The 26,662-nt window shown below is 38.4% G+C and overlaps 1 protein-coding gene across 1 annotated transcript in view; it reads right to left on the bottom strand.

Annotated features, from left to right (window-relative positions):
• LOC110447241 (protein flp-like) overlaps positions 1-26,662 on the bottom strand; it is a 57,841-nt gene that overhangs the window by 14,905 nt on the left and 16,274 nt on the right. The window lies entirely within an intron of this gene.

Genomic DNA, 26,662 nt, shown 5'->3' with positions numbered 1-26,662 from the left:
AGCATTATTGTCCCGTTACTTTGGTTACGAGACAAAAACCAAACTTTTAAAACAAAAGTCTGTACATTGATTACGTGCCATGTTTTCAGATTCTTGCGTTTCGGATGTAACTGTGATTTTATTTGTTCTGTTTTTCATCCATTATCCCCACTTTTACCAAATACCCCTCTGTTGTCACATAAACCTTCGTAATGCCTCCAAAATCTTTTAACCGTGTAATGCTGCGGCAAATAACGTTTCGTTTCTATCGCCTTCATTTGCCTGTTAATGCATGCTCCCTATCAATAAAATCAGGCGCTCTAGTATCTCCATGGCGGGGACACGCGAGGGATGTACTCTTATACAGAGAGTACGCAACAAGAGGCACACACCTAATTACCCCGGGGCGCTAACATGGTCGGGTAGTTTTTTTACAAGTTGTTAATGACTTGATATGTTAAAGGCATTCGCATGGGGCAGGAAATGACCCTTTTTGGACCTTTCGTTCACACGCATTATGCTTTCATCCGGGAAAAGCTTTTTTCATGTATTACATGTATGAAAAGTATATTTAAGCATTGAACTGCTTTCAGTTGGCATTCATAGGCAATATGAATGCCAACTGGACAAAGGCAAATTCAATGAAGCGCTAGCCTATGAATGCCAACTGAAAGCAGTTCAATACTTATATTTACCATTTTTGGAATCTGTTCATCTCATATAAAACTCAATTACATTTACTATTATTCAACAAATGCAACATTTAGTAATATATTATCGTGTATGCTTGTTCAATGAATAGAACAGCCATCGCCCAGGGAGGGTCAGTGGTATCAAACGTAACAATTATGACGTCAACAATCGGTCCATGCCATTCATAGCCTGTATGAATGCCAACAGAATTTGGTAGGGTTTTATAGTGGCAATGCCATACGATGGTAAATATTCTGTTATAACGTCGTGTTGTAAATGCATAATTTGTTAAATGATTTTCCTATTGTTATGTTTTATTTGTATCTAAATGTGTGGACTGAAGTTTCCATACTCTCTGGTCGGGTGGCGCAGTGGATAGCTCACACCTTTCGAGACGGCCGAGATTCGATTCGGACAAGGTATGGGGTCATCTACCGGACCACATCGGTTTTCTCCGAGTACACCTATTTCCTCACATAGTAAGCCCCCCCCCCCCCCCCCCCCTCCTCATACACACACCTTCTCCAATGCTAGCAGCAGAGTCATTCAGAGTAATTTATATAAGATGATAAAACTTGTTTCGTAATTGTTGCAAAATGTATAGAATGTATATACATATATACTTTCTTTCAATATAGCGATTACGTATCTGTTCATTTGTGTTCGAAACCTACAACTTTAGTTATATTAAGATTCTTAACCATATTTTTTGCAGCTGGCCTGTAGCATATAAATATGGTGCTACATATATGTATGCTCGAACAAAAAGATCAAATTGTTTTCAAAGGCATTATAGGAAACAGCTGTTTTAGACACAACCAACCTCTCCCCCTCCGAACGACGTGGTATTACAAAATATCTATACATGTTGCCATAATTCATATCAGACCGCAATTGCTCGTATTACTTCGAAAACAAATGTGAAACGGCTTTATGTGTAGACAGCGCGTCTTCCTGTATAAATAATACCACAATTACATCACACATCACGTTAACATGTTATACCTCATCCGTATACGTATGTAACAGCGTTTTGATTGGATTATATTTATCACATGATTGGGATTTGTTTCCTTTCGCGTTCGAGTGTTCTCAGTCATATTTCCTAGACACAAAAACGAGCAAGAAGCACCACACGTATACTTTGTACATGTAACGATAATTCTATATCCGGTTTCAGTGTTCATGATGGGTAATACAATGGTGACAAGCTCGTGCATATACTGAGGGGAAGTTCCATTTAGTGTCTTGTATGTGATATCAACATTTTGTTCTGTTGTCTGTATCGTACACGTAACGGCTATAGCACTGATGTGATGTGCTCTCTATCGAGTACGAGTAACCAGACGTGCAGAGGGGATTTGAACCCTCTGCAGACGACTAGCTAGTGTATCAGAAATATCTCATAGCATGGCAATACTATTGTCAAGTTAAGACGTACATGCACCAAAGTCTTGCATGCATCTGTGTTGAAAATTGCCGGATACATCCAATGTTTCGTTTCAGAACATACTTATGTCTCCAAAGTTCCAGGGTTACGCTCACTTGCAATATTCCAGGGTTACGCTCACTTACAAAATTCCAGGGTTACGCTCACTTAAAAATTCCATGGGTTACGCTCAATTTGGAACTCTTCGCAACGTACATTTGTTAGTGAGCGTTACCCCTGGAATTTCGAGGATACCACATTCGGTATACAATATGTTTAAACCAATAACATCAAATTACAATATACATTTCGTTTTATCCGATCACATTCTATTAGTAACAGTTCATCAAATAATATCCCAATAAACGGCACTTTATCCAATCACATTGCAGTAAATGGCCATTTATTCAGCACATAATGATTTTTTTTATCCAATCACATCATAATGAGTGTTTTTGTCAGCCAATCACATCACAATGTCCTATAACAGCAAGCTTTGTTATAATTTTGTAGATGAGGATATCAGTCGACGACATTTATACCTTAAAGCGTACGTCTCTGTAGTTTCTACACGGTCACCTCACGTTTCCCTAATTGGTAACTTTTAGGTAAGGGACCAGATTTGGGTGGGGTTTTTTTTGGCCTGTGTGTATAATACAGATTGATATGCGATATAGTCTGATGTATAATGTACACAAAGGTTAGGTTTACACTTGTTATCCGTCCAGGACTGTCGTCCATTTTCAGACTTTTTTTTCCGTTTCGAATAACAACATTTTCCAAACGATTGTACACGTAAAGAGCCAACAGATGTTCTGTTAGTATTGGATTACATCTTGTCTGGTGTAAAAACACTATTATCCGTTATAAAATCTAAAATAACCAACGGATCCCTCTATCCCTGGCTCCGAGTACTGCCGACAATAGCATCGGTTTATTGTTTGACGTTAAAGGAACTTTGAAACGAGCAGACATTTATTCCTTGATGATTTTTTTTCAAATAAAATTAGTGCATATGCGATTTCTTTTAGAAAGGAGGACATAACCCATTTTAAAACACAAATTGCTATCTCGACTTTTGATAAAATGTATTTTTTTATACAAAGCGAACAGCGGGACTGTATAACGGTGTTATCCTTTGATCATAGAATGAATACCGAGCTAGATTGTTTGAAGTACTTAACGGCCAAAGGCACAATTGAAACAGTACTCGGTGAGTATATATATGGTCAGAGTGAATAAAGTCAATGTACCGCAGATACACTTGATTTGGAAGAATATTTCAGACATTGGCAGACTTGTATGTTGACTTCATTCACAAGTTCTTCTAAATAGGAAACATATTCAAAACAAAGTTGACATGTTCTAAATTTCTACAAATGTTCCTTACATGTCTCCTCGTGTGGTCAAGTTACATGTAGTTCGGCGTGTTCTCGGTCAAATAAATACAAGTACTAGTGTACGGTTGGACTAAATGTAGACGGGTCCCATATTGTACTCGAAAACGAGTTACGATTTAACAACTAGCACCTGTCTTCCGCTAACATATCAACAGAATATGTGTGTTTCTGTCAAATGAACCTACTGAACTAAACTGTGAAGCCATGTTCTACATTTGCTAATGTTCCCACCACAAGTACCTGCATGACGTATGAATAAAGAGATCAGTACATAAAATACATGTGACAGCAACATCTAATGTACTTTGTAAAAGGATTTATTACAAATGACAGGTAATAGATTTCAGAAATAATTCAGGGTTTTTTTCTCTATAAGAAATTGTACTTACTGTGTAAGCTAAGGAGCAAAAGGGAACCAACATATGCAGTTTAAAAAGAAGGGGGAAAAAGATCCATCAAGTACCGTACTTTTTGAAAACGAGCGACAACAAACAGGAACTGTAAAACTCAAAGATGGCTGTCTGGTAGCCATCTTACATTTTCGATCAGTCTAAAAATAAAACATACACAACTAAAGACAAAGTCATATAAAATTTTAAAAAGTTTTTTTGGGTACTTCCAACGACAACAAGAAGTGTTTAATGGCGGATAACAGACGATCATACGAAGTACTGAAGGACGGACCAAGGGCCACGGACAAGGGGCAGTTTGAATAGCCAAACGTTTGATGATGGAGGGGTTAACTAAGCTGCAACTTAACCGGTTTTCATGGCATAAAGCAACTCCATTGTTTTCTAGATCTCCTGGATAGTTGTCAGTCATTTACGTGATTACCTCCTTGTATGTCTACCCATTTATACAGCTTGGCAGACTAGACCAATCAGAAATAAAATGTATTATGTTCAAATACGTTACAAATATGGCTAGCTGCTGCCAATAAGATTCGAACATAAGGACGCTGATCTGTCAGTAATTCGATGGACTACGTGTAAAAAAACCACTGTGATAGTCTGCGGCCAAACACGACGTCGTACCGTGACGCTCATGATTTTGCCTGGTGTAGTACGTATGTACCACTGAAATCCGATGTGTATATCACAGGAGCGATCATTTTGGGAGAGTTGGCCAATTTATGCATCTGTAAGATAAATACCAGTATGTCAGATTGTGAACATGGGACTACTTCTGAAACCCAATCTGGCAAGGCCCTCCTCATCTGGATTAGATGGTGTGAGCGTCTTAATGAAACTGATCAATACAAACATACAGTGACATTGTCATTTAAAAACCAACGCTTGTAATCTTAACGTACAGAAAATTATCGCAAAAAATCCATAACAAATTATTACTTAAACTGTATCGCATGACCGTTTGTTGTAATTCTGACACATTTCCACTAAAGTACAAAATGTGACGTCATAATCTAGGTCAAGTTTCAAAATATTTTCTGATAAAACATATCGACTGCATTTTGTGAAAAATATAAAAAGCAGATAGGTAAAAGAAGAATTGATTAATTAGTAAATTAAGATAATTTTTTTTACTGATTAGTTTACTTTAACCAATGGTAAATACAGGGAGACTTGTCCCACTTATATTTTGATTTGTACATGTAATAAAGACAGCTATACGTTGCTTTTAGGGCGATGTATGAGTTAATCTAAACACAAAAGTGTAATAGAGGAACAGACGATTTCTAGATAAAGTAAAAAAAATGGAACATTTAAAAATTTAGTACACTACACAAAAATGATTAATATGAAAGGTTTATGAGGACGACCCATACAAACGTGCGTTTAGTTTAAGTTCAAATCCAAGAAATACAGAACGATTTGTGACTTCAGGCGAATCATTACAAAAATGTCTAAATGTAGTTGAATAAAGGCGTCATTTGGTTAGAAAACTGTTTTATTTCTAATATATACAGGATACCTATACTCAAGATATAAAAAGATTAAAAGCATCTGGCATCGTTTATTCCTCGGGTTTTTGAAGGGCTTCCCAAAGACGATTCGATATTTCTACATAATTCATTTAAAATGCAAATTCCATTTGGATCCAGACAAATGCCGTGTTTTTGGCTCTGGTAGGAATATCAACCGTATCTTCGATGGACAAATTCCAATCATTGTCCAAGTCGAAACAAAAATGAAACTTCAAATCAGAAAGAAACTTGTGTCTTGATCGATATTGTCTTTTAAAGGGGGAGGGGGGTGTACGTGTGACATTTATAGACAGACATTTCAGATTTGGTAATGAAGTTGTCTATACATTTTGATGCTGGTATTGGCTGATCTATTGATAAGTAATTGCAACAATATTTAGATAAAAAAAACGAGCTTAAGAACGTCTGACCACCGAGCTTAACTTGTTATAAAGATGTCTCATAACAGTGCTTAGCCGGGGCAAGAAAATGTGGAGGGAATATTATCAGGGATCCCACATACACAACGTTCAATTTTTGGGAATCGATCAAATCAACCCCGAAAAAACCACACATGTTGTCTACCGTTTAACACCTGTAGTACGGACGATCAGTCTGACAGGGAATAAACATGCTTTCTCCTGTTTCAGATCTGTAGTACGGATGATCAGTCTGACAGGGAATAAACATGCTTTCTCCCGTTTCACATCTGTAGTACGGACGATCAGTCTGACAGGGAATAAACATGTTGTCTCCCGTTTAACATCTGTAGTACGGACGATCAGTCTGACAGGGAATACACATGTGTCTACCGTTTAACACCAGTAGTGCGGACGATCAGACTGACAGGGAATAAACATGTTTTCTCCTGTTTTACATCTGTAGTACGGACGATCAGACTGACAGGAAATAAACATGTTTTCTCATGTTTTACATCTGTAGTACGGACGATCAGTCTGACAGGGGATAAAATGTTGTCTACCGTTTTACATCTGTAGTACGGACGATCAGTCTGACAGGGAATACACATGTGTCTACCGTTTAACACCAGTAGTGCGGACGATCAGACTGACAGGGAATAAACATGTTGTCTACCGTTTTATATCTGTAGTACGGACGATCAGTCTGACAGGGAATACACATGTTGTTTGCCGTTTTACATCTGAAGTATGGACGATCAGACCGACAGGGACTACACATGTGTTTCCCTTTTAACATCTGTAGTACGGACGATCAGACTGACAGGGAATACACATGTTTTCTCCTGTTTTACATCTGTAGTACGGACGATCAGTCTGACAGGGAATACACATGTGTCTACCGTTTAACACCAGTAGTGCGGACGATCAGACTGACAGGGAATAAACATGTTGTCTACCGTTTTACATCTGTAGTACGGACGATCAGGCTGACAGGGAATAAACATGTTGTCTACCGTTTAATATCTGTAGTACGGACGATCAGTCTGACAGGGAATAAACAATCAGTCTGACAGGGAATACACATGTTGTTTACCGTTTTACATCTGAAGCACGGACAATAAGACCGACAGGGAATACACATGTGTTTCCCTTTTAACATCTGTAGTACGGACGATCAGACTGACAGGGAATACACATGTTTTCTCCTGTTTTACATCTGGAGTACGGACGATCAGTCTGACAGGGAATAAACAATCAGTCTGACAGGGAATACACATGTTGTTTACCGTTTTACATCTGAAGCACGGACAATAAGACCGACAGGGAATACACATGTGTTTCCCTTTTAACATCTGTAGTACGGACGATCAGACTGACAGGGAATAGACATGTTGTCTACCGTTTAATATCTGTAGTACGGACGATCAGTCTGACAGGGAATAAACATGTTGTCTACCGTTTTACATCTGTAGTACGGACGATCAGACTGACAGGGAATAAACATGTTGTCTACCGTTTAATATCTGTAGTACGGACGATCAGTCTGACAGGGAATAAACAATGCTTTCTCCTGTTTCACATCTGTAGTACGGACGATCAGTCTGACAGGGAATACACATGTTGTTTATCGTTTAACATCTGAAGTATGGACGATCAGACCGACAGGGAATACACATGTGTTTCCCTTTTAACATCTGTAGTACGGACGATCAGTCTGGCAGGGAATACACATGTTGTTCACCGTTTTAAATCTGAAGTATGGACGATCAGACTGACAGGGAATACACATGTTGTTTACCGCTTTACATCTGAAAAATGGACGATCAGTCTGATAGGGAATAAACATGTTGTTTACCGTTTTACATCTGAAGTATGGACGATCAGACTGACAGGGAATACGCATGTTGTTTACCGCTTTACATCTGAAAAATGGACGATCAGTCTGATAGGGAATAAACATGTTGTTTACCGTTTTACATCTGAAGTATGGACGATTAGAATGACAGGGAATACACATGTTTTCTCCTGTTTTACATCTGTAGTACGGACGATCAGAGTGACAGGAAATAAAGATATTGTCTACCGTTTAACACCTGTAGTACGGACGATCAGTCTGACAAAGAATAAACATTTTTTCTCCTGTTTAACATCTGTAGTACGGACGATCAGTCTGACAGGGATTAAACATGCTTTCTCTTGTTTTACATATGTAGTACGGACGATCAGACTGACAGGAAATAAACATGTTTTCTTATGTTTTACATCTGTAGTACGGACGATCAGTCTGACAGGGAATAAAATGTTGTCTACCGTTTTACATCTGTAGTACGGACGATCAGACTGACAAGGAATAGTACGGACGATCAGTCTGGCAGGGAATACACATGTTGTTCACCGTTTTAAATCCGAAGTATGGACGATCAGACTGACAGGGAATACACATGTTGTTTACCGCGTTACATCTGAAAAATGGACGATCAGTCTGATAGGGAATAAACATGTTGTTTACCGTTTTACATCTGAAGTATGGACGATTAGAATGACAGGGAATACACATGTTTTCTCCTGTTTTACATCTGTAGTACGGACGATCAGAGTGACAGGAAATAAAGATATTGTCTACCGTTTAACACCTGTAGTACGGACGATCAGTCTGACAAAGAATAAACATTTTTTATCCTGTTTTACATCTGTAGTACGGACGATCAGTCTGACAGGGAAAACACATGTTGTTTACCGTTTTACATCTGAAGTACGGACGATCAGACCGACAGGGAATACACATGTGTTTCCCTTTTAACATCTGTAGTACGGACGATCAGTCTGGCAGGAAATACACATGTTTTCCCCTTTTAACATCTGTAGTACGGACGATCAGTCTGACAGGGATTAAACATGCTTTCTCCTGTTTTACATCTGTAGTACGGACGATCAGTCTGACAGGGAATACACATGTGTCTACCGGTTAACACCAGTAGTGCGGACGATCAGTCTGTCAGGGAATAAAGATGTTGTCTACCGTTTAACATCTGTAGTACGGACGATCAGACTGACAGGGAATAAACTTGTTGTCTACCGTTTAACACCAGTAGTGCGGACGATCAGACTGACAGGGAATAAACATGTTTTCTCCTGTTTTACATGTGTAGTACGGACGATCAGAGTGACAGGAAATAAAGATATTGTCTACCGTTTAACACCTGTAGTACGGACGATCAGTCTGACAAAGAATAAACATTTTTTCTCCTGTTTTACATCTGTAGTACGGACGATCAGTCTGAAAGGGAATAAACATGTTTTCTCCTGTTTTTATTTCTGTAGTACGGACGATCAGTCTGACAGGGAATAAACATGTTTTCTCCTGTTTTACATCTGTAGTACGGACGATCAGTCTGACAAGGAATACATATGTTGTCTACCATTTAACATCTGTAGAACGGACGAACGGTCTGACAGGGAGTACAATGCTTTCTCCCGTTTTACATCTGTAGTACGGACGATCAGTCTGACAGTGAATACACATGCTTTCTCCCGTTTTACATCTGTAGACTGACAGGAAATAATTATGCTGTCCCCGGTTGAAGTACAGACGGTCTGACAGATTGAGAGAGACGGCCCGATCAGACAGACTGACAGTAAACATACATGTATCGTCTTCTATTCTCATTGTAAGATCTACGTAATAAAAAGTACAAACAAAGTAAAAACGTGAAGGCCAAATGGTAATCTTTGAACTTTAACAATTAACAGTAAACTGCACAATTGAAAAAAATAATTACGGGTTAGACTGTTTTACCTAAATCAACATTATTGACATTTCCCTTATACAGCCTCTTAATGTTTTTATAAAAACCTAATATTGAAATCTGTTTCACGCAAAAGTTTTACAATAGGAAATTGTTTCAGCTTTGACAGAAATTCCCGAATTGTATCCAACTCAAACATTTTCTTGCTTCCGCAATAACTGGCTGTTCCACCAATTGGTAAAACTGCATGTTTAGAAATATATATTTACATTTGCATTGCATTGTCACTATATAGCCTCATTGGAAGCTGTGTCGTTGATAGGACTTAAATTACCATGCAGCACGAGACACAATTCTTAGCGTATTAATACAACACCGACCGGAACTACAATATCCAATATAAATAAACATGACGGCTGCTGAAATATCGCTAGGCATTGTGAGATTTGACAATGTCATTGTAAATTTATGTGCAAAATAAAAAAATAAAATGAAAAAATACTTTTATTACAACAAAAACAAGTCCAAGGTCTGCAATATCGTACAAAATGCACATCGATTGAAATCACCAATGCCGGCAATGGAAACAATTTTAACGCTCATGCAATTTATCAAAAATATCGTCTGTTACATTGCACTGATCAACAGGGGTTCGTTACAAATTCCTGAAATACACATATTTTATAAACTTACTGACACATATGTTACAGACCTACTGATATGAGTCACAGCACACATAAACATTTCAGACATTTTTAATGAACCCCTGTGCTCCGTCGCAAGATCACTCACTTCAAACGCTATCAGTTTCACACGTCTCGCAGCAACTGTTTCCTCAGTTTCTGACGACATGGCAAATAACAAGGCTGTTATAGAATCTACAGACTGTAGTCAGATTCCCATACAATCAACAAATAAATTCAAGTCTGGATTCTTCACAAAATGAGCAAAGAGAAAAGTTCGAATTAACTTCCAAAAATAACTCCCTCGTGGAGGGCAAGGTCGGATTTCCGGTGTTCACTGTATTTATCCATGCGCTAAATTTGTTCCGGAGAAAAATCGAAACAATTTCAAATCTAACTTTCAGCTCAGAGTTCTATTGATAAACTTAAATCACCATATAGACATATCATACGCAATTGTATTGATACTGAATTGTGGAATAGCATTGAAGTGTTTGTTACTTTGTTTGCCAATCAGCACGCGACAAACACGCTGTTCAAACTACATGTATTGAACGAAATTGTATGAACTGTCGACAACGCGGGCATTTTGAATTTTAAATATAAATTATAAGTTAAAAAAGAACATAAGAGGCAGCGAAAACGAAAATATAAGTATTGAACTGTTTTTGGATGGAAGTTATGATCTATAGCGCGCATTATGTTGTTTGCTTGCAAAGCTGTGTCATTCAAATAGATCATAAATACCATACAAAAACAGTTCAATGCTTAAATCATGAACAGTAAAATGAAAAATAATAAAAAAATTATTGTCATGAAAGTAAGAATACAGGATTGGAATGAACATTCTTAACGTTTCAGCTTCCCTTTATTACCTGTACCATACATGTTACGAATACATATTTCAGTCCTAGATTGGTGAAAATGTGCCTTAATATTGTTAGAGCTTATCAATTTAAACCAAACCATCGTTCACTAGCTATACTACTACATTTGGTATACATTCTGATATATACGAAATACGTCTGTACTCGTTTAGTTCTAAGAGTGCGCTTTCATTCAATACTGTATAAGAGGTGACGTCATTAAGAGGTGTTACTGTCAATATACAATACATAATACGCGCAATAAACCTCGCGTAAAGTGGTCAATATATATCACAAGTGTTTCTCCCGTTTTAGCTGGGGAAGATTTATCTCCCCTACCCATGACTTAAGGGTATGGTAGAGAATTCTTCAATCAGAGGGATGATGTTTTGGTTGCCTAAATTGAGGCAGAGCCAACTGATAATCACCCCGAGGGTTGGGGAATTTCGTGTTACAACCTCAAGATAGAGGGTTATTATTTCTCTTTCATCATACCAGTACTATGTTAAACACTAGCCTGTTTTATCCTGATTTGTAACCTGATTTTTATCCTGATTTGTAACCTGATTTTTATCCTGATTTGTAACCTGATTTTTATCCTGATTTGCGACGATGTACATGCATCTGATTGTTCAAGTGACGTCAAAGTACAATCCCTTTTCACATCATATCTGTCATACCCTTCGGGGATACAAAATAATCATGAACCGGTATAACGGAGATGATTATGTGAATTGAGGGAGAACAGCTTGTCGTAAAGCCTCATGAAAAATAGCACACGCTAAATTGAAATTGAAAGGCTATTACGACGTCATAAAAAGTTAATGGCGATAATGAAACACCACATGTGTTTTTGTTTACAAACATGCCAGACTACTGTCCGAGGAGTTGTGACTGAAGTTTCTGTGTCAATATACCCTACATAACGCTTCGATATACCTGACATAGCACTGTTCCCCTTTCCTTACACCCTATACAATGTAATGCTCTTGTACACGATGTATCAGATGATGTATGTACAAATTTATCACACAAAACACTGATGGCAGTTTCTGCTTAATTACACACATACAACAACACAAATGGCGTGTCAGATTCTTAGCACACTCGTAAAATCTTTCAGGCATGCTCCGCACAAAAGAGAGAGGATATGTCATGTCTGGTTTGCCTCTTGATGTCCTGTTCTCGTTACACCCAATACCCGAGGCTGACGAGATTGCTGAAGAGTGGCCATTCAAAGGTCAACAGCGAGTTAAGGACACATCATCGCCCAAGGTACCCAAAAGCAATGTTTAAATTGAATGGGTAGACTTAATACTGTAACAGGTAGATAACAGCAAAGGTGTAACATAATCACTATGTGACCAGAAAATCTTCGTTTGTCGGACGTGTTCGTCGATTCATCATGGCTCAAGTTATATATATACTATAGTAGGTAATCGCTCGCGCCAATGGTCATATGGAACTCTCGCACGTGTATATTTTGTTGACATGAAATATAGCAGGTGTTGTTGACAAAACATTAGCGACAGATATCAATTTCACGGAACTTTATAAACCTGAAAGTCATCAATTCACTTAGTGTGACAAATATTAGTCCAACTGAATGACCGCAATAGGTCACGTGAATAGGAGATTAATCACCTCGGAATGTCAGTACGACAGTATATTGTAGTACATGTACAGTAGTGGTATAGTACTGTATAGAAGTTAATGTGACATCCTACTGGTTCCCATGGTTTCCGATTAAATCTGACACGAAAGTTCTCCGTATGGAAAACAGTCACGTGAATAACTTCTTGCTGGCATACAATTATCAGACTTTTGATTGTATAGATTTATCTAGAAGATAAGCAACGGAAATGTAAATACTTATATAGTGTATATTTACATTTTCGTTGTACAGTATAAATAAATCCAACAAACCAAAAGGAAGAATAACACGAAAAAGTGCTTTCTAATTAGAAATTGTTCTGGTCTTTCCGTTATACTTGAACCAATCATATCGTGAAGTAAAAAATCATAATTTGACGTAAATTTCCGAATGGTTTCCGATTAAGTTTTGCCGCCTGTCGGACCAATTATCCATAGTCAAACACGATAACAGGCTGTTCAAACACTTAATGAAATTATTCGTTTTAGTATATTTCAAGAAACCGAAAGAAACTATTCTGAACGATCAAATATAACTTTTTGTTGTTGATTCGAACATGAATGTAAGTATTGAAACACATATTGTTTACCTCTGTGGGGTTAGCAACAATACCAATTTTACAATCCTTAAATAAATATTTACACATCACAAATACAGTGTTTATTCGACATGAGGATACCCCCATCGGAGGCCCCACACGCCGTTACTGTCAACTTCGGCATTACGTATATACTGTTATAATTGCATTTTTTGTAAGACACATTTACCATTCATTCAACAGTTCTGAGGACTTTATGAGTTTCCTCTAAATCGATAGACTAATAAAATGAGTCTATATCTTATATTACACATAGCCGAGTCTCACCAAAGAAATACTGATCACGTGACCGATGACATGACGTCATCGCAGCTGCCGTTGAAGCAGCGTCTATCGACGTGTCAACTGCAAGCCTGTCATAACGTGAGAGATGGATGGACCGTTTACCCTGTTTGATGTCTATTCTCATTGGTCAAAGCCTTATCTCATTGTCCATGAAATATAATCACGACGCTGCTATCGACACATCTCGTGCGTATAACATGTTCTATATATGTAGCCGTGGAAACCAGTGGCGTCCAGAAGGAACCATCGACAAGCTACTTAGCAATGACCGTGAGGCACTTTAACAAAACTCGTTCACAAAGCACACAAACAGAATTCGTTGTTAATGGAACAAAATAATTAGGACAAACCGACTCTTTCATGTCAATGTAAAGGGACTCGAAATAATACGAACAGGCTTTTTAGAGTGATTTTTTAAAAACGGATCAAAATCATCCAGGGTCGTCTCGTGGAAAAATGTCAATAGTTGCTATTGGACACAAATCAGATCTTTTTTTGTGATATCGACGATTACTGGCATCAGGACACTAAAGCAATAACAGCAAGGTTTATCAAGCGAGATATGTGAAACAGCAGAAATTAGTTACACATTTGTATCTAGTGTGCACTTGGCCTTAGTGCTTACAATAAGTAGCTCTGATGGCTTGAACAGATACAGAGCTTACTTATTAAAGCAGACTCAAGTAATTGTCGATCATCAAGATTTTAAGTCTTCGACTGAGATTTCGTTTCAATGGAACAATATTTCTTAATCAATAACGTAACCAATACCTGGCCTGGCCATGTCTTGGGTTATGTGGCGTTGTACAACAGCGCAAGGCAAACTGGTCGTAATAATCACCGTCTTAATTCTCCTAGATAATTTATCGGGGACAGCCATGAGACGAGCTGTCTATTTGATAAGCTGAAAACAGGCAATTAACTACTGCAATATCAAATGTTTACTTAAAAACACATTTTAATATGTTGTTGTTGTTGTTACTATATTAAGTTGGTGATTAACGACTTGTCAATCTGACAACGCATCGTAAGAGATACCATCCATGATGTAATTAGTCACACAGATCAATACTGTATAACAGACAGTAAGTACAAATGTACATATTTTACTGGTGCCGAACTCGTTGATAGCTATTGATAGATAAACTCTAAAATGTTCGTCGTTGATTGGTGCCGAACTCGGTGCTCTTGTGATACTAGTGAAACTCTAGGCTACTCGTTCGTAACTGGTGCTAAACTATCCAATGCCAGAGGAATGTTATGTTATTCTTAGTTTACTAGTGCCGAACTATGTGTAAACCAGTTATAGAGCAATTCCTGGCTGCTCGTAGTTAACTGGTGCCAAACGCATTGTCTTGTATTATTGGAAATAGAGAAACTCTAGGTTATTATTTGTTTACTGGAGCTAAACTCGGTGTTTGCAAGTGAATGAGGAACTTTAGATCATTAATAGTCCACTGGCACTAATCTAAGTGTTAGCCATTGATAGAGCTATATCATTAATTGTTTACTTACCTCACTGGACTTATAACATGTCAATCTCTTTTGCGACCCAACTGAGTGCTGAGAAATGACCCATAATTTTAAGTTTATTTATAAACCTAGGTCATGCGGAGCTTTATTTTCGCTTCTATTAGCTGTTAAGAGGAATTCCGACCTCAAATAAACATGTAAAATAACGCTGGCCATGTAAGATAGTCATGTTTGCTGAGTCTTTCTTACATGGGCGTGACGTCACGAATTCGGAAAAAACCGATGTCGCAATGTAAAAAAAAACCTGAACATCAATATTTATTTCAATAAATATCATATGTATAATGGGATGTCCATATATATAGCAGAGTGAACTTTAAGATATATTCATGAAGAACTATCATTCCAAAAAGTGACTGATTTAAAGCAATATTCAACATTATGAAGTGGGTTAGCGTGAAACACGACACATTTAAGTAATCATGCATGTATTACTATGACCAGTGTTTTCATTTGCTATATTATTCGACGGGTATGCAGGGTAAATGTAAATATACCAAACAAGCATCTGGTGCAGACCCCGCTAAGTATCCGAAAGATTGTCCTAGCCGCCGATACCGTTTTAGTCCGTACCGCATGACCTTTATCACAGCAATGTCCGCCGGTGAAAAAATGTATCGCTCCCGTTCTATTCTGTCTTTGCGTATTGCAGAGTTATCTTCTCTTGGGAGCAGGTATTGAATGTTACTTCACTTGTTTGTGAGAGAAACGTCATCAATTTTTGAGAAAACGACGTAATTTTCTCACACAGACCAATGACGTAACAATCAATACCTGCTTCCAAGAGAAGATAACTCTGCAATACGCAAAGACGGAATTGCCAACCCCAACATACCGCCATGATTTTGTTAGAAACGTGTTCCCGTACTATACAGAAATTGTACATTGTAACACTATTGGTACCTACTCACTTTTTGCGATAAAGCCATAATTTATACTGCCAAAGTCACTATATACTACGGGTATAGCGGATGTTTGCCTTTAAGTCCCTACGTTTAACGCGCAAATATCGACGTTTTTTAGTGTTTTATAGACAATACATGTACGTGGTCCAATACGTCAGAAACTAATGTTGGGACAGCAGAAGCTACTTTAGAGCTTTACCGAAACAGAGCGATAGGCAACTAAGGAATCTAATTTCAAGAAAGTGTAGGTAACTCTCGACTTGGCTCGTTAAAGTGTCTAGTTATCACCAGGAGAGTACAATGAACCTTTCAACACATTTTGTAATGGAGACAGCTAAGTTAAATCGTCTCTTAGCTCAGCACATACGTCACTGCACGGGTAAAACGCTTGGTTGAATAATATCGCCCTTACAGAAATCACTTCAAGATCAAGCCAGGATTTTAAAAAATCAGAGTAACTCGTTAAATCTATTACGCCATTTAGTGCTTCATTACGCTAACACATCAAACGTCTCGTGCCAATTAGTGGCGTGGATAGGTCCCTAATTGACTGACGTAGCGTCCCGTAGTTCCGTGCCTATCACTCTCACGTCCTGTTCGACACTCTTCAGGACAATCGGCCCCTGATTATTCTATATGATTTGTCAATTTTAACATTATTGACCATTGATTTCACAGACAACAGGTTCCAGTTTAAATCCATTGATTTGAAGCAGCATTTCTTTGTTTCTCGCTGCACAGGCTGGGCGATTCCGGTCGGGGACATTCGGTCCGGTACCGGGTTGTAATCTACACATAACGTTTTGTAGACCCAATCAGGTAGACGCTTGGCACTTTATAACACGACGCTAATTAAAGCAAACATGCAACGTCCCACGTTAGGTAGTACACTTACCAGCTGATGTAACTCCGCATGCGATGATTTACAAGATACATTCTTCTATATTTGGAGTGTAAATCCGTTAACTTTCCCGTCGGATGACATACAACTAGCAATAAAATTACCATGTTATCCAAAAAGTAAAATAAAACATCCACCTAACATATGGGGCAAACAAGTTGAGGCACATTTTTTATGTAAAAGGTTAATGAGACTTTACTCTAAATACGGAAAGGCAGGAACAGTGAGATAGATTGGCGTATAAATCGAAGTGAAGTGTTTTAAGGGTCAAAGACGCGCGTTATTTTCAATTGTTCGATTGTTTGTGTCCACAACTTCAATGGGCAGGCTCAGTGATGTTGCGATTAAGAAATCCGAACCTCTGTTGTTTGTTAATCTTTGAAGTTACAGTGATTACAGATGAAACATCACCGGATGTATGACACAACACACAACATTTAGATTTATAATTGATTTTTTTTTGTATTGTTGATGTTGATTTTATTTATTGGGGGGATTGGAGATTTAAAATGTAACACAATCTTGATTGGTTAATCAAATTAACCTCTGACCCTACAATCCTGATATACCGTCAGTAGAACTATCATTTGCATATGAAGCTCGGTTGGCGAAACAATATTTTAATATTTGAACAAACTTATAAAATGACTACATGGTCTCGAACTTGATATAACCCCGAATCACTGAAAATCATAATAAGCTGCAAATAATGTATCGTTATATAGAAATAGAATCACAAATATATACAGACATCAGCGGGAAGTCTAAGAGGTTGCCGAGGAGATTAATGACAACCACGGCAGCGACGATCTATGTTTGGTTCGTTTTTAGATTTGAATCATTTAAGGTTACTCGTGCTATAAATCAATAGCACTTTTTACGGGACCTTAAAATATATTCTGCTTTACCATCATCTTCTAATAATAATAATTATACCGCTTTATCATAACCTGTAGTTCGTAGGACAAAACAAATTATTATCCGTGGTTAAAGGGCCTTTGGTAATTGCAACCAGCCAAAACCTTTCTTAACTTGCTGTGGAGCATACAGCCGGAGCTGCCATTTCGGCGCTCACAGCTAGTATTCAACAATTCTAGCATTGCCCGACCACGTACTCATTTACAGCTGAGTATACTGGAACAATCGGAGTAAAGTGTCTTGCTCAAAGATACAACACAGTGCCGTGCCGTGACTCGAACCCGAAACCCTTCGGTCACGAGCCCGATCCTACCACTAGACTATCGTGTCTCCAAGCTCAATATCTTCAGACGACTATTGCCCAGCGTGTCAATTGGTAAATGGCAATCTAAATAATATCCTCATTATAAAGCTAGGAGAGGTGTTCATGAATTAAGGGTCCAGGTTATCGAGACACTCTTACTATCAATTTGAGTGTGAGTCTTAAGATACTGACAGAATATCTGGTAGAATACTCCAGCTATAAGCGATAGGAGGACATGATTAATTGGATTCACATTAATAAATCAGTGGACTAACCTTTTGCTCTATTATTAAAAAAACCCAAAACAACCGAAAAACACATTAGCTCGAAATCCAAAATGAAACCCATACAAGTCTGAATTTCTTGTTTTCGATGTCCCAACCAAACCCGACAATCTGCAGTATATCATCTATTATATGTAACTTGTCTGCAAACACTATTACAGTTCATTGCTTGCAAAATCTAGTGTTGTTTTAAAACCAAAGAAATCCTAGGTATATTGACCAAATAATTAGAAGTCGAAACATGTCGTTAAACAGCTATTAAGCTGATCACTTTTTGAACAACTGAGCCCTGAGCATACGGCTTTCCCACTATTCACTATCATACCTCATACAAAACTGAAGGGATGCCATCGTTCTCTGAAAACGAAAGCTTTCTTGTCCATGAAAAGCATTTGACGATACAAATATATGGTTGTAAACTATTTTAGTGAGTATTTTTTTGTAAAACCCCTACAAAGGCAAAGATGAAATGATTCATTTTCTGGTTAACAATGTCGGTGTTGAGATTGTTGTCATGATTGCCAAGCAAGCTGTTACAGTATTCCTATGAAAGAAAGTGCGCCCATCCCACCTCTTCATCGACCTTTTTTTTTGTTTTTTATTTTCATATGAGACTGAATTTAATGAAGAGCTTATCAGGACTGGAAACAAAAACCATGCCAAAACCTTCAGTTTTACACGGAATTTGTTGACCAGGTCGATCGTACTTGATACTCGCATGTCCATAAAATCGAGGACACTATATATAGACTCTTCAAATGGGCCGCTTTCTCGATCTTTACTTACAACATGGTCAACAGTAACGGTTTACTAATAACTGTTTTATAAGTATGACGATCACCATGTTTCTAATTATTGATGGTCACATCAGGGCTTCACATTTCACTATTTGTCGTGTTGCAGTTGATTTTGAATTCGAGGGTGTGCTCCGAATATCATGACTTCAATGATAGTTGACATGGCTGACGGAAAATCGTGCAATACAACTTCCCAAGAAATCCAGGTTGATGAAGACTATGGACTGTTGTAGCAGAAAATGTTCTATCCTACTTTTTGTTTCTGAATACTGTTCCACCTTAAGTACCACTGGTAAGTTATAATGGACGGATCGCGGAGAGGCAAAGTGTTAGCTTTGTTTAGCTTTTTGTATCTGCAAACACGTCTGGTTTGGTTTGGTTTAGTATTGTTTAAAGTCCTATCAACAGCTACGATGCATGCGTGTAGTGTATGCGCGTGTGTTTTGGGGAGGCTGCGATATGTTCGTGTTTGTCTCCTTGTGATAGCGCGATTGATTGATTGATTGATAGGTTTTACGTCCGCTTCACCACCGAGATGTTCGGTAGATAGCGCGGAACTGTTGCCGCCTTTATAGTGCTACCTCACTGAAACATACTGCCGAAGACACCCAGCAGGACACCCCATCCAGTCGCATGATACTGACAACGGGCGAACCAGTCGTCCCACTCCTTAATTGTTGAGCGTTAGCAGGAGTAGAAACTTCTACAAACACATGTTCAAACAAATAATCCATTTTCTAGCGATTATTTTAAAAGTACTTTTTCAATGGCCTCTAATATAAACCTTTCCTTTGTTTTTATTCGACCCTAGATGCATTGATTATTAGTTTGTGAAGAGAGTAGATCACGATTTCAACTAATTGCGATGTTACTTGATGAAAATATTGAAATTTGTCATATGAGTACGGCCTGTGAATAGACATTCTAAATACGGGGACGTGTATGCGTCCTATGAAAACTTAATGTGCATTTTTTCACTGAGAATATGTTCTGTGAATATAGTGATGGCAATTTTACAAAAGTATACTGTTTAAATTGATAAATAAAAGGCAAAACTAAGGCCATAATAAATTATTTGCTAGATTCTCATCCCCGCCCGCCCCCTCTTTGAGGCCCCGCCCCAATTTTTTTTATTTGCGAAATAAAAAAACGAAAATACGAAATCCGGATTTTTTTTCCGTTTTCCCCTTAAAAAATTAGTTTTATATTACAGTATCAATTTCCGGTTGTAGAAAACTCGTCGTCTGCAAGTATGGTTTTTGTAATGTTCTAAAGCTGAAACGGCAACTTGCCGTTCTTAAAGATTGATATTGGTGTTCAGTAGCCGATACTAAAACAAGTATTTTGCTACTGAACAAGTCTTTCATGAATTAGCCGAAGGAACAATTGACAAATATGCGCCCGTCGAGTGTGGTAACAGGGCCGTTGTGTCGGCCGGTAAATCGAAAGTGGAACTGACTCAGTGTGATGGCGCATGTACGGTGGGGGAAATGGTGTCGTACCCCGGAGCTTATTTAGAATTTAATATTGATGCTGATACAGAAGAGCAGTCGGCAACTGCCAATGCGAAATCCGACGCATTTACAATTTTAATGTTGGGATTTTCTAAAGCAACACATCTACCGGCAAAGCATGGGAACGTCGTAAATGACAAACTGAGAATGTACAATGATATAATCGACTGGTTACACGATCAGAAAGTTGGATTTATCAGTACAAATACGGAAACAGTTCCATTCTTTTCTTTCATCACACTGCAAAATCAGGCATTGTATGTTATGTGTCAAAAAGTGTGGGAAGGCAACCTGCACTCTTTGTAAACGACCAAACTTACATGCAGATACTTTTGAAGGTCTTCACTTTCTGCCAGACCCAGAACCTGATACTGGTGACAAGTACAAGTCCTTTGATCAGTTATATGGACACGAAACTAGTGAAAAGCACAGGCCCTCACTAGGACACAAGCCAGATCCTGGGCATGGTATGTCATTCTCACCCATCGTCCAAACTGCTAAAAATTTTGAAATGGTGATATACTGTTCTGAATGCGACAAGCGTCGAGTTCTCTACTGCAAGCATGTTGTAAGAGGAAAGAAAAGAAAGGAATCGCAAACTATGTTGGGCGATTAGTCGTACACGTGTGGTTCTGATTTTGCTGATGTAGAAACCGAACAAGAAAATGTGTTAAAATCAGTGTTTATAAGAAAAAATCTGACATGTGAACTGGCCTATTTCTCTGCTGGTTTCGAAGCAGTATGCTTCCATTGTGGCAAAGATGACAATGTGGCTACATCTGAGAAAAACTACCCCATATGCCAGAACTGTTTGGCCAATGGCAAGGTCACTGTAATTAAAAGAGGACGATATGTGAAAAAGTAATGTGGTGTGTATTCATACCAAAAGTTAGTACAGATATATATTTGGACTGAATAGTGAAATGGTGTTCAATGTGTATACTGCATACTCAAAGTTGTTATTAACAAAAAATAAAGATAAATGTACACTGAATATGCGCCTTCATTGCACTATTTTAACACATTTGCAACCATTTCAAATTATAGGAAAAATAAAAAATAAAATTCGCCCCCCCCCCCCCCGCCCCAATTTTGAAAAGAATTTGGATGAGAATCTAGCAATTAATTTATTATGGCCTAAAGGCTTGATAATAGGAACACAATACTTAAATCGAGAAAGAAAAAATGAGTAAAAATTATTTATATTTTTTATAGAGACAACATAAAAAATAGGCTTGATATTTTGGGTTTACGGTCATTTTTTTTAATTGAGAGCTTAAACATTAAATTCCTCAAGTTTGGTTAAACATATGGAGGATATTCTCTGCTTCCGTTCTTCCTCACCAGATATTGGTCGATTATTGGTTTGTCCTGTGGACTTCTAAAACTGGTTTACACAAATAAGTACGTTATTTAATTGATTCATAACCAAAATGGGAATTTTGAGCCGGAGCTCTTGAGCTCATGAGTTACAGAGCACGTGGAACAGTGGTTGGATTGGATTGTTTCAGACGCTGTGTGATGGAAGGTGTCAGAAAGAAAATATCAAGTTAGACAAACGAAAGGCGGCCAAATATACGGTTTATATAAATAATACAATGTAGTTAATAAAATAACGTTTTTATTGACTTCTATAAAATATTTTCTATATTATTTCCCTCGTATTCGGTTGTTGGCTTCCTAGACCTTTGATGATTATCGAGTATGACCGCACTGACTTAAATGGTCAGACTCAATATAAGCAATATAACGCCATGCGGGTTTGCTTGATTAGGAGGTACATTGTAAATGTATGACAGTATCAACCTCGTTAGGAGACTCGTATACGTTAATATGACAGTATATACGTATGGTAGGGAGGTAAATATTGTACATGAGTGCAATATGAACCTCAGAAAAAAGGCTCGGTCAATATCACTTTTCAGGTAAATATAACCACAAGTTATCAAAACGATGGCGGTTCGACTATTCGGTAAAATAGTTCGGTAAGGCTGATATACAAGTAGTTGAAACGGCGCTGAAATCGTATAGAGCGAAACCATACAGCTTAAGTAGTGCCAAAGGGAATGAGTGGATATTTAGAACAACAACCATGACTCTGCGAACGAAAATCCGCGTACAACTACATTGCATGGAGGTCTCTAGGTTTCACGTTTAATGTGGACGTAACTGATTTCTGTTCATACCTGCATGAATGTTAAAATTCCATTCAATACGAATTTTAACATTCTTAAGTTACATTTTGTATAGTTATTTGCGATATGAATGTAAGTACATGTAAGTACGCCTGCATCGTCAGTGCAAAAGGTATTCGTGAAAAAAAAATCTTCACTTAAATGATGGTCTTACAATAATCTCACATTAAGTTCGTTGTCAACTGTCTTCGAACACTGTACCGCCGTTCGTTTACATGTACTTGAATTTGCATTCAAAATATCTGTAAATGCTTCATGTTCATGCGAAGACAAAACGTCGAAGCGTGGGTACATATAAGGTTGATACCGACGAATATTTGGAGGTAGAAGTGACGAAGACCTAGCAGGGATGCGACAGCATTGATTGATGCCGTATTTAAGACTGATACAGATAACTGATGAGTGAGAACGGCACGGTAATACTGGTGTAAGAAATGGTGATATAAGTACGATGCATGTATAAAAGTAAGACTTGATATGCACCACCCCAAACTGATATTTGAGCAAGGTACAAACGAATTTCTTGTAGCTTTGGCACGTATTAAAAAAGAAGTATTTGTTCAGATTTGAGAACGGTGCAGCTAACTGACATGAACAGAAAAGATGCATTGGAATTAGAACTGATATTCGGGGATATTTCACTCAGCACAGAATGTTTCGTTCTGTCATTCTTTCACGCAAGTGCAATCGTTATGCAATCATAAAACTATTTAGGGTATTTGTTATAATTATCGGATGTACCGTTGCTCTGATAAGTCGCTGCAATGAATAGAGAATCATCAATCTGTCAACCTTAAAATCCAATAAGACTTGGGAGAATTTTAGCAATAAAAACTATTTCATAACAAGTCCCAATTTAAAGTAGATTTATAAAAAAAAATGGGACGATAAGACGAACGTGTAGTTTTGGTTGATAGGCGTTAATATCTGTTCATAACATATGCATTGATTTGGTATTGGGATTGATTGAAGTAAACGTTTGTTCTGTAATGGGACAACGACTTGCTCGTTTCTAGCACATTCATTGATTGTACTGGTATAGAGCAATGTCCTTGTGCTTCCGATTTTAAAAGATACGGCTGCTATTGTTTATGTGAAGTGTTACATAACACGAGTAAAAGAGTCGTAGTAACATCGTTTGGACACCGTGTCGGTATGAAATCTGTGCAAAGGAAGCATATTTATCAAAATGCAGGAAAGATAACATGACAAAACCTAGTGATTGATTATACAAATCGATGCCGAATATAATAAACATGGAAATGGTATTTCCTCCAAAAATACTCAAATGCAGATTCTAAAAATGTAAAACAGCCCGCATGTGTATGAAACTAGTTTTATAGATCTGACAGTGTGTAGTTAGATGTGTCCTTGAATCGCCTATATTAAGTTATGGCTTAGCCTACTAATCTGAGGGTGTAAAGTAAGACGTTCACTAGCCTGTAGTGTGTAGTTCTCCCTCGCCTGTTTTACGTGCTATCCCAGCCTACCATTCTGAAACTGACTAGCTAGACACTCCCTCCCCTATGGTAAGTGATGACCTGGCCTACCACTCTGACGGGATATAGCAAGTTTGCACGGCCTGCTACACTGACACCGATGGTTAGACGTCCCCTCTCCTGTATCAAGAGTTATCCAGGCCTACCATGTAAAGCTAGACCTTCCCTCCCCTATATTAAGAACCGGCCTGGCCTACCATTCTCACTACATGTATGTATAGCTAGACCTTCCCTCACCTTTGTTAAGTCCTGGCCAAGCCTACCACCCTGACAGTGTTTAGCTACACGTGTCTTGCCGGCCCTTACCTGCCACTATATAACCATTCTGTCGGGTTAAATGTATACGTGTCAAAACTGACCCGGCATACCACTCAAACGGTGTTTAATTAGGCCTACCATTTACAGTATTAACTATACTAGCCCACTCTACCACTCTAAAATTAATCCTAGACCTTCCCTCCCCAGTATTAAGTATACTGTCCCGGCCTATGTACCACGTTGACGTCCCTAATAGTAAGTATTGTCCCAGTCTACCACTCTGAAGGTGTGTGATTAGACCTTCCCTCCCTAATATTAAGTATTGTCCCGGCCTACCACTCTGACGGTGTGTGGTTAGACCTCCCCTCCCTAATATTAAGTATTGCCCCAGCCTACCACTCTGACGGTGTGTGGTTAGACCATCCCTCCCTAATATTAAGCATTGTCCCGGCCTACCACTCTGACGGTGTGTGGTTAGACCTTCCCTTCCCAATAGTATTAAATACTGGCCCGGTCTACCATTCTTACAATGTATAGTAAGACCTTCCCTCCTCATGTATTTAGTACTGGCTGGGCCCTCCACTCAAACGGTGTTAGACCTTCCCATTACAGTATTATTGGCCCGGCCTACCACTCGAACGGTGTATTAAGACCTTTTCTTGCGTCAATGACTCTCCTATATTAAGCCTATTCCAGTCTGAAGGTATTGAATACTGGCCCGGCGGAGCATCCCTGACTAGCTTGTGTTGATAAAACAAATTGTATAACTTGTTTCCACAGTCTATACGAGATGTCAATAGGTTAAGGAGAAGCAAGACTGTAGCGTCTCCGAACTCGCCTTAAGTAGGATAACCCAGGCCAGCACACACACAGCTGAGAATATTAAAGGACAACTGATGTTGTTGGTATACAAACACACGTATCAACACTGCTTATATTGATATACTATACACATGTGTCATCTGATGTTTGTAACCTACTAGGCTACTACATACATATATATTAATATACACCGGTAAAGAACCCATAGCGTATACATTTAACACACAATAAATATATAGAGTGTAACGCACGGGTAAATATCAGACAGTGAAAGCTCTCCCTGGCACTATGGTATAGGCCAAGTGATGTTCACAGTAGTATAAAACCTGTAGCTTTGGCAAAGGAAGGGAAACCAAAAACGCAAACAAACGCTTAAGTCCACTGATATTTAGAGCTAAATATGAAGCAGACAATTTGAGATTTACAAAACTGCAGTCAAAAGTTCAAGTCAGTCAACATTCAACGAGATACAGAAAAAATATTCGATTACATGCTTATTTGTTCAGAATATACAAGAGGCCCATAGGGCCTGTATCGCTCACCTGGATTATCTAAGCAATCATGACAGAATATTCTCCAAATGAGATCCATGGAAATATGCCAGACCCCAAGGCCAATCCTTGTAGCATATATATATGTATTCGATTTTTCATGCCCAGCAATTTTATGTATGGTTATGGGGTGGGGATCTCAACTGTTTCCAATCTGTGACTCAGAAACTAGGTCCCTATGGTTGTGGCCAGACCCCAGGATCAATTCTAATATCATGACTGCATTTGTCTCTTTTTGCCCAGCATTTGTATATATAGTTTTGGGGTGGGGATCTCAACCGTTTCAAAGTTATGACCCAGGGGTTAAGTCTGCAAGGGTGGGGCAAACCCTGGGGTCAATTCTAATATCATGACTGCATTTGTCTCTTTATGCCCAACAATTGTATATATAGTTTTGGGGTGGGGATCTTAACCATTTCGAAGTTATGACCCAGGGGTTAAGTCTCCAAGGGTGGGGCAGTCCCCAAGGCCATCCTGGAAGCATATGTGCATTCATCTCTTT

Source organism: Mizuhopecten yessoensis, unplaced genomic scaffold (assembly GCF_002113885.1).
Source record: "Mizuhopecten yessoensis strain PY_sf001 unplaced genomic scaffold, ASM211388v2 scaffold3235, whole genome shotgun sequence".
NCBI classification, from domain to species: domain Eukaryota; kingdom Metazoa; phylum Mollusca; class Bivalvia; order Pectinida; family Pectinidae; genus Mizuhopecten; species Mizuhopecten yessoensis.
Note: the sequence above shows the minus strand (reverse complement) of the source record. Positions and strands in the feature narration are given on the sequence as shown.